This window comes from Palaemon carinicauda, chromosome 2, assembly GCF_036898095.1.
Source record: "Palaemon carinicauda isolate YSFRI2023 chromosome 2, ASM3689809v2, whole genome shotgun sequence".
In the NCBI taxonomy this organism is placed as follows: domain Eukaryota; kingdom Metazoa; phylum Arthropoda; class Malacostraca; order Decapoda; family Palaemonidae; genus Palaemon; species Palaemon carinicauda.
The window spans coordinates 202,891,657-202,901,656 of NC_090726.1; the positions used below are offsets into that span (position 1 = coordinate 202,891,657).

General features: G+C 33.1%; 1 protein-coding gene across 7 annotated transcripts in view; it reads left to right on the forward strand.

Moving 5' to 3' along the window:
• Hex-A (Hexokinase A) overlaps positions 1–10,000 on the forward strand; it is a 135,482-nt gene that overhangs the window by 56,597 nt on the left and 68,885 nt on the right. The gene's annotated exons all lie outside the window — the stretch shown is intronic.

The following is a 10,000-nucleotide window of genomic DNA, read 5'->3' on the forward strand; positions in this document are numbered from 1 at the left end:
TGAGGAATTAAAACAAGGAAAAATAAAATATTTCAAGAACAGTAACAACATTGAAATAAATATTTCCTATATTATTATTATTACTTGCTAAGCTACAACCTTGCTTGGAAAAGCAGGATGCTATAAGCCCAGGGGCTCCAACAGGGAAAATAGCCCAGTGAGGAAAGGAAACCAGGGAAAATTAAATATTTTAAGAACAGTAACATAATTGGAATAAATATCTCCTATATAAACTATAAAAGCTTTAACAAGAAATAAGATAGAATGGTGTGCCCTAGTGTACCCTCAAGCAAGAGAACTCTAACCAAAGACAGTGGAAGGCCATGGTACAGAGGCTATGGCACTACCCAAGACTAGAAAACATTGGTTTGATTTCGGTATCCCTCTCCTAGAAGAGTTTCTTACCATGGCTAAAGAGTCTCTTCTACCCTTACCAAGAGGGAAGTGGCCACTGAACAATTACAGTGCAGTAGTTAACCCAATGAGAGAAGAAGAATTGTCCCTTCTGAGTTATGATGTGGGTCTTTCTACTGATGCTTACTTGTTTTGATCTTGGGTATTTCTGTGTTTTTCTTGATTGGTTCCTCTAAATAAGGCGCCTCCTTTTGGGTACATGTACCCCAGTGGTACATTTTTCAGGGGCTCCTAACTTGGGGTACATGTTCCCGAGTGGTACATTTTTTTCAGGGGCGCCCATGTATCCAGTGATACATTTTTTGTGGGTACATGTACCCCGTGGTACATTTTTTTCAGGGACTCCCATGTACCCATTGGTACATTTTTAGGGGCACCCAACATGTGGTACATGTACCCCAGTGGTACATTTTCAGGGCTCCTATCTTAGGGTACATGTACCCCAGTGGTACATTTTCAGGGCTCCTATCTTAGGGTACATGTACCCCAGTGGCACATTTTTCAGGGCTCCTATCTTGGGGTACATGTACCCCAGTGGTACATTTTTCAGGGGCTCCCAACCTTGGGTACATGTACCCCAGTGGTACATTTTTTCAGGGGCTTCCAACTTTGGGTACATGTACCCTAGTGGTACATTTTCAGGGGCTCCCAACCTTGGGTACATGTACCCCAGTGGCACATTTTTCAGGGGCTCCTAACCTGTGGTACATGTACCCCAGTGGTACATTTTAGGGTCTCCCAAACTGGGATAAATATTTACTCTAAAAGGTGGTACATTGGATCTGAGAATATATCCAATACTGCCCAATACTTGATGTAATGTGAATCGAGATTAATAAAATTATATCACAATATATATCTAATTTCTCTCTTTGCTAATTTCAATTTTAGGGGTATGCAGGAATCCACAAAAATGCCCAAGGGGTACAGAACAAAAGGGTTGGGCACCTATTCTCTAAACCCTATTTTTCATTTACTTACATGAACTCGTGTCTGTTTAAGTGTAGTTTGGTCGGTTTTTTTTTTTTTTTTTTTTTTTTTTTTTTTTTTTTTTTTTAGATTCACGACTCCTAAAATGAAAAAGAACAACAAAAACCTCTATAAGTATTTTTTAAAGAAGAATTATAAAATAATAATATTTGAAGGGGCCCAATATTAAATTCCAAGACTTTTTATAGATTTTTCCGAGTCTGTTAAAACTCGCGAGATTCGTCCAAGAAACATTCATTAATGAATGAATGATTCATTAGGTTTCTCTTTAATTGTTCGTTAAGGATTATACACTTTCATAGTTATAATTAACTTCCAGGAAGTTGTCATAAATTACTCGAGGAAGATTCAACGTCAACCACATGCCATTAAAATATTCTTTATTGGTGCTTCTGGTCAGAACTAGAATCAACCGAGGTCATATCAGAGGTGTACGCTGAACGAAGCATCCCATTGTTTTCATAATATATCGATCGTTTCTTTACGGCTTAGAAGAGGCGTACGCTGAGCGAAGTGTACCTCGGTTTTCAGAATATATCGATGTTCCTATACGGTCTCATGAGAGGCCCATGCTGAGCGAATTGCACCTGGGTTTTCAAAATATATCGACGTTCATTTATGTTCTATCAAAGGCATGTGTTGAGCGAATTATACCTGGGTTTTCAAAATGTATCAATGTTTCTTTGCATCCTCCTGATTTGGCAACTATGCAGTTCATTACCGGAGGTTTTACGTATAAATAAGTCTTCTATGCAAATATTTATTTCATTCGAAGTGCTTAAATTTATTGCACGATATTATAGGTTTTTTTTTTTTTCAATTTGAAGGACATTAAAGCAATAAATCTAACGATTACTTGAAAGGATTTAATATTATTTTTATTTGTGTAGTGAATTTCACTGCTGAATTAAATTTATTTAAGTTTGATTTTACTTGTGTATATTACGATCAGAGTTTACTGGACGACTATTTAGAAAAGATGGTATCAATTGCATATTATATTATTATTATTATTATTATTATTATTATTATTATTATTATTATTACTTGCTAAGCTACAACCCTAGTTGGAAAAGCAGTATGCTATAAGCTCAGGGGCCCCAACAGTGAAAAAAGCCCAGTGAGGAAAGGAAACAAGGAAAAATAAAATCTTCTAAGAACAGTAACAACATTGAAATAAATATTTCGTATCTAAACTATAAAACTTTAACAAAACAAGAAGAGAAATACGATTGAATAGTGTGTCCAAATGTACCCTCAAGCAAGAGAACTCTAACCCAAGACAGTGGAAGATTTGATGAGCGTAAATGAGATATATTCTAGGATGTGTGTGTGTGTGTGTGTGCCCGCGCGCGCGGATGCGTACATTTAGGCTGAATACCCTATAACCTTTGATTCTTATACCTGATGCGTCTTATGGCTTCTAATAATTGGAGAATGATACTCCAAAATCAAACCATTGTTCTCTAATCTTATGTAGTGCCATAGCCTCTGTACCATGGCCTTTCACTGTCTTGGATTAGAGTTCTCTTGCTTGAGGGTACACTCGGGCACGCTGTTCTATATTATTTATCTTCCTCTTGTTTTTTATAGTATATATATAAAAGATCTGATTTGGCGTTGTTGCTGGTCTTGAAATATTTTACTTTTCGATTGTTGCCACTCTTATAGTTAGTTTATTTCCTTGTTTCATTTCCTCACTGGGCTATTTTTCAGTGTTGGAGCCCTTGGGCTTATAGCATCTTGTGTTTTCAACTAGGGTTATAGCCTAGCTTGTAATAATAATAATAATAATAATAATAATAATAATAATGATAATAATTCTTATATATCATTCAGATAAATTCTTAAACTTAACGAATTTTTAAGTTTATTATACAATTGGTTCTTTAAATAGAAATTCTGCTTTAGTTATTAATTCCAGGAAAAGAAAGGATAAATGCATAATTATTTGTAACGAATTGATTTTACCACTTATTATTTTCATATTTTCTTTAATGCCATAGTAATCTGTTAGCATTTTATTTCCTCTTCATACACAATCATACACACGTGTGTGAGTGTGTGTATGTGTGTGTGTATATATATATATATATATATATATATATATATATATATATATATATATATGTGTATATGTATATTATAACATAATGTATATGTATAATATAATATATATGTATTTATTTGTGTGTATATATGTGTATATATATACACACATATATATGTATATATACACACACAAAATTACATCCGTTTCTAGTCCACTGCCTAACAAAGGCATCAGACATGTCTTTATTCATGTCTGGTGTTTGGCCAGTTTTCATCACCACACATGATTTGTGATGGTGGGAGACTTTAGTCCGATTGCCTAAAGCAAACCAATTTAGCATGGGTGGCCCTGACTAGTACAGTTTTGCTGATCGTGGTGATATACAAACCCTTTCTCTACGTTAAGTATCCTGAGTCAGAAGGGGATATATATATATATATATATATATATATATATATATATATTATATATATATATATATATATATACAGTATATGATAAATTTTGCACATTTAGACGTGTTTTTAATATAAAAATAAGCCACTGTTAAAGTTTATTATAGTTTAAATAGGAAATATTTATTTTAATATTGTTACTATTCCTAAAATATTTTATTTTTCCTTATTTCCTTTCCTCACTGGGCTATTTTCCCTGTTGGGTCCCCTGGGCTTATAGCATCCTGCTTTTCCAACTAGGGTTGTAGCTTAGCATTTAATAATAATAATAATAATAATAATCTGGATTCTCTTTACCGCGGCATCAAAGACCCAAGGGGGAATTAACTCTTAAGATAATAGCGTCTGGCTCGCCGGGGAATCGAACCTTGTTATCTTTGAGTTGATTTCCCCTTGGGTCTCTGATCCCGAGGTTGAGAGAATCCAGATATTAAGAGGTTTATATTATATGCCTTATTTGTTATATATATATATATATATATATATATATATATATATATATATATATAAAATTTTTTATATATAATATATATATATATATATTTTATATATATATATAATATATATATGTATGTGTATATATATATATATATATATATATATATATATATATATATATATATATGTATATATATGTATATATATACATACATACATACATACAAATAAACAGTATATGCAATATATGTGCATGCATATACATAAGTTTGTATGTATCAATTACATTACTAGTAGTAACGGTAACCATTTTAATAATTATACATCTTCACGGCTAAACTCTCTACATAAGTATAAGTGAAGAATGAATACTATCTTAAATGCTACCACATATAAGGGTTGGAAAAACTCGTTTCGCCCTTAACAGTAAACTGGATTTTACACAAATAAAAAAAAGAATTGTTCACCATAAGCCTTGAGTACAGCAAAGATCTAAAGACAGGTTCCTTTCGTACGGTGCCAGACAACGGAAGTTTAGCAAATAGGTTATTTTTACCCTTGGTCGAGCTCTTCCTTATACTCTGAACCCTTCGTGGCATTTCGGGTATGTAGTGAGACGTCAGTCTTTGGAAGAAGCGGAAGGAACTCTATACGTATTCGTCCTTTTTTCTTCAGATGTGATGAGAAAATTATATGGCGCTGAATGGAAATTATTATTCTCTCTCTCTCTCTCTCTCTCTCTCTCTCTCTCTCTCTCTCGAGATTGAGCGAGCGAGCGAAGGAGCTAAGGGACGAGTTTGTTCTACCACTGGTCTTTTAAGCGTAGCTAAGCAGCGTTTGATTATTAAGATTGTCGAATCTACACACACACACACACACTATATATATATATATATATATATACATGGATGTGTGTGTGTGTGTAGGTTTACCTCTTCCTCGCTCAAGTGTTAATTACTGCAATGTCTTCGTTCAGTGGCTACTTTCCTCTTGGTAAAGGTAGAAGAGACTCTTTAGCTATGGTGAGCAGCTCTTCTAACCATTGTTCTCTCTTCTTGAATAATGCCATAGCCTCTATACCATGGTCTTTCACTGTCTTGGTAGAGCTCTCTTGCTTGAGGGTTCACTCGGGCACACTGTTCAATGTTATTCTTTTCTTGTTTTTTAAAGTTTATATAAGAATTTATTTTAATTTTATTGTTCTTAAGATATTTTATTTTAATGGATAGTTACGTCTCTTGTATTTTCCTTATTTCCTTTCCTCACTGGGCTATTTTCCCTTTTGGAGCCCCTTGGATGTGGGGATTTACAATCTTGACATTCTCTTATATAACATTCATTTTGACGCTATTGGTAAACTGGTGTAAACTGTATTATGTGGATTTTTTTTTATAAAATTCAACTCTCAAAGGTTTTCAGTCTCATATAAAAACACTAGGTGGTTTCTAACTTCGGTTATTTAAAAAAAAAAAAAAGAAAATTCAACTCTCAAAGGTTTCTAGTTTCATATAAAAACACTTGCTGGTTTCTAACTTCGGTTATTTAAAAAAAAAATTCAACTCTCAAAGGTTTCTAGTCTCGTATAAAAACACCCAGTAGTTTTTAAATACGTATATTTAAAAAAAAAAAAGTAACAGCAAATAGACGACTACATCAAGCTCTGTGAAAATGATAATTTTTCCTTTTCTGTCGAACGTTTGCGCAGACTCGCATCCTCTTTCTTATGAAGCATAAAGAAATTAATCTTAGCAGTTCGTTTTCATAGACGTGAGAAAACACAAAATCGAATGTCGAGATTAAAAGTCACCCCGGAAAACACGTCACAACACATGAGTTTAATCTTATCAGAAAGGTTCTTCTTTAATCTTGAGCTTCAATTAAAAAAGCCTTTCTTAACTTCCAGGTATTAGGATATATGATGTTTTAGAGACTCGTTATAAGTTTAACTACTTGATATGGAAGTTTTATTTTTTATGAGTGACCCTCCTGGTTCCTTCCCCGGGTGGGGGGCTTATGTCTGATTGTATCCAGATGTACAATGATTTAAAATTACTCATATTTGCAAAATGAGAGAGAGAGAGAGAGGAGAGAGAGAGAGAGAGAGAGACCTAATTCTTTACATCCGTCATCATCTCGATGGACAAAGATTTAAAATTACTCGTTTGCAAATGAGAGAGAGAGAGAGAGAGAGAGAGAGAGAGAGAGAGAGCTAATTCTATACATCCGTCATATCTCTATGCACAAAGATTTTTATAATCACTCATGTTTGCAAAATCTGAGAGAGAGAGAGAGAGAGAGAGAGAGAGAGAGACCATACCAGTATCCTATAGTTATATTTTTCTTTGAAATTTTTACCAGCCAAATTCATATAGAATCTTCATTTCAAACGAATTTCATGTATGAAATTTCATGAAATAATCAAGCATTGAGAGAGAGAGAGAGAGAGAGAGAGAGAGAGAGAGAGAGGGGGGGGGAAGCGAAAGAAAATGCACACGATTACGAAGTCACAACAGAAATTGGGATTTTACCAGGAAAAATAATCTGGGATTCCCACCAACTCGTTTCTTTCGCGACCCGGTTCACCAACCTGATGTCACTATAGTCCATTTCTTTTAGTGATGCATATTTGCACCGACTCGCAGTGGTGCTCGTTTAGCTCGGAAAAGTTTCCGGATCGCTGAATGGTTGGACAAGATAATTCTAACCAATCAGCGATCAGGAAACATTTCCGAGCTAAAAGGGCACCGCCGCGAGTCGGTGCAAATATGCATCGCTAAAAGAAATGGACTATATGTTTTGGAAGTCTTTTAGCCCAAACACAAGAGGAAATAAAATGATTTTCAGTGACGATAATTTTGCTTGAAAATGATTTCATGCATTTTTAAAGATTTATTTATTATTATTATTATTATTACTAGCCAATCTACAACCCTAGTTGGGAAACAGGATGCCATAAACCCAGGGGCCCAAACAGGGAAAATAGCCCAGTGAGGAAAAGAAATAATAATAATTATTATTAGTATTAGTATTATTATTGTTATCATTATTATTATTATTATTATTACTACTACTAACCAACCTAGAACCCTTGTTGGAAAAGCAGGATGTATAAGACCCAAGGGCTCCAATAGGGAAAAATAGCCCAGTGAGGAAGGAAATAGATAGATGATGAGAACAAATTAACAATACATCATTCTTAAAACAGTAACAACGGCCAAACCGATATATTATTATTATTATTATTATTATTATTATTGTTGTATTAGTATATTAGCCAGGCTACAACCCTAGTTGGAAAAGCAGGCTGCTATAAGCCCAAGGGGCCCCAATAGGGAAAAATAGCCCAGTGAGGAAAGGAAATAGATAAATGATGAGAACAAATTAACAACACATCATTCTTAAAACAGTAACAACGTCAAAACAGATATATTGTTATTATTATTATTATTATTATTATTATTATTTGCTAAGCTACAACCCTAGTTGGAAAAGCAGGATGCTATAAGCCCAAGGGTTCCAATAGGGAAAAATGGCCCATTGAGGAAAGGAAATAAAGAAAAATAAAAATATTTTAAGTAAAGTAACACATTAAAATAAATATTTCTTGTAAAAACTATAAAAAAAACTTTAACAAACAAGAGGAAGAGAAACTAGATAGAAGTGTGTGCCCGAGTATACCCTCAAGCAAGAGAAACCAATGTTATGATCCTATAAACAATTCTAAACAGACATCTTAAATATCAGCATGGGGTCATAATAGGAAAATCCCAAGAGACTTCTGCTATTCGCGAAATATGAAAAAATCCCACCAATATAAACATTACATTAACTGGGTCTTCCCCTTCCAAGGCCCTAAACTCGACGCCTTTCCTACAATGCATAGCTATGTCCATGACTAGAGCCAGAGTTGCCAGTTTGGCCTTTTTTCAGGCCAAAAAATCTCAAATTTGTCTTTTAAAAAAATAGTTGGCCTTTAGTAATATCATAAAAAAAAGGTGGGCTTTAAATACTATATTTTGGCCTTTTTCTAATAATGGACTGGCCTTTTAAACCTGGGGTTGATTATAAGTTGGCCTTTTCTCATTTAGAAAATCTGGCAACCCTGCGCTCTAAGTCATGTGAGTCGAGTCGCCAGTTACGCAATTATGTTGCAGACTAGATTCAAGGAAAGGCAGGTGTGCACTTTCTAATGCCTTAGGTATGTGATTCATTGTCTGTACGTGTCGTTTGCACGTACAGGAATTTATTATATTCTTTGTTTGTTTGTGAGGTATTGTGTTTGTTTGTTCTGTGGCTTGAGGATTATAGTGATGGTAGAGTTCGTGGTTGTCTTTGTTATTATTATTATTATTATTATTATTATTATTATTATTATTATTATTATTATTACTAGCTAAGCTACAACCCTAGTTGGAAAAGCGAGATGCTATAAGCCCAAGGGCTCCAACATGAAAAAAAATAGCCCAGTGAGGAAAACAAATAAGGATATAAATAAACAATATAGAAAGTAATGAACATTTAAAATAGAATATTTAAATTATTATTATTATTATTATTATTATTATTATTATTATCATCATCTAAGCTACCACCCTAGTTGGAAAAGCAAGATGCTATAAGCCCAAGGGCTCCAACATGGAAAAAATAGCCAAGTGAGGAAAAGTAATAAGGATATAGATAAACAATATAAAAAGTAATGAACAATTAAAATAGAATGATTAAATTATTATTATTATTATTATTATTATTATTATTATTAGTTAAGCTACAACCCTAGTTGGAAAAGCAAGATGCTGTAAGCCCAAGGGCTCCAACATGGAAAAAATAGCCAAGTGAGGAAAAGTAATAAGGATATAGATAAACAATATAGAAAGTAATGAACAATTTAAATAGAATATTTAAATTATTATTATTATTATTATTATTATTATTATTATTATTATTATTATTATTATTATTACTAGCTAAGCTACCACCCTAGTTGGAAAAGCAAGATGCTGTAAGCCCAAGGGCTCCAACATGGAAAAAATAGCCCAGTGAGGAAAAGAAATAAGGATATAAATAAACAATATAGAAAGTAATGAACAATTTAAATAGAATATTTAAATTATTATTATTACTATTATTATTATTATTATTATTATTATTATTATTAGCTAAGCTACAAGACTAGTTGGAAAAGCAAGATGCTATAAGCCTAAGGGCTCCAACATGGAAAAAATAGCCCAGTGAGGAAAAGAAATAAGGATATAAATAAACAATATTAAAAGTAATGAACAATTAAAATAGAATATTTAAATTATTATTATTATTATTATTATTATTACTAGCTAAGCTACAATCCTAGGTGGAAAAGCAAGATGCTATAAGCCCAAGGGCTCCAACAGGGAAAAATAGCCCAGTGAGGTAAAGTAATAAAGAGATAAATAAATAATATAAGAAACAATGAACTACTAGAATAAAATATTTTAAAAACATATAAGAACATTAAAACATATGTTTCATATGTAAACTATGAAAAAGACTTATGTCAGCCAGTTCAACATAAAAACATTTGCTGCAAGTTTGGTCATTCCACAGCTTGGTCACAGCTGGAATAAAACTTTTTCATATCACCTTTGTTTTGCTTTCTGGATTAAAAGACATGAGT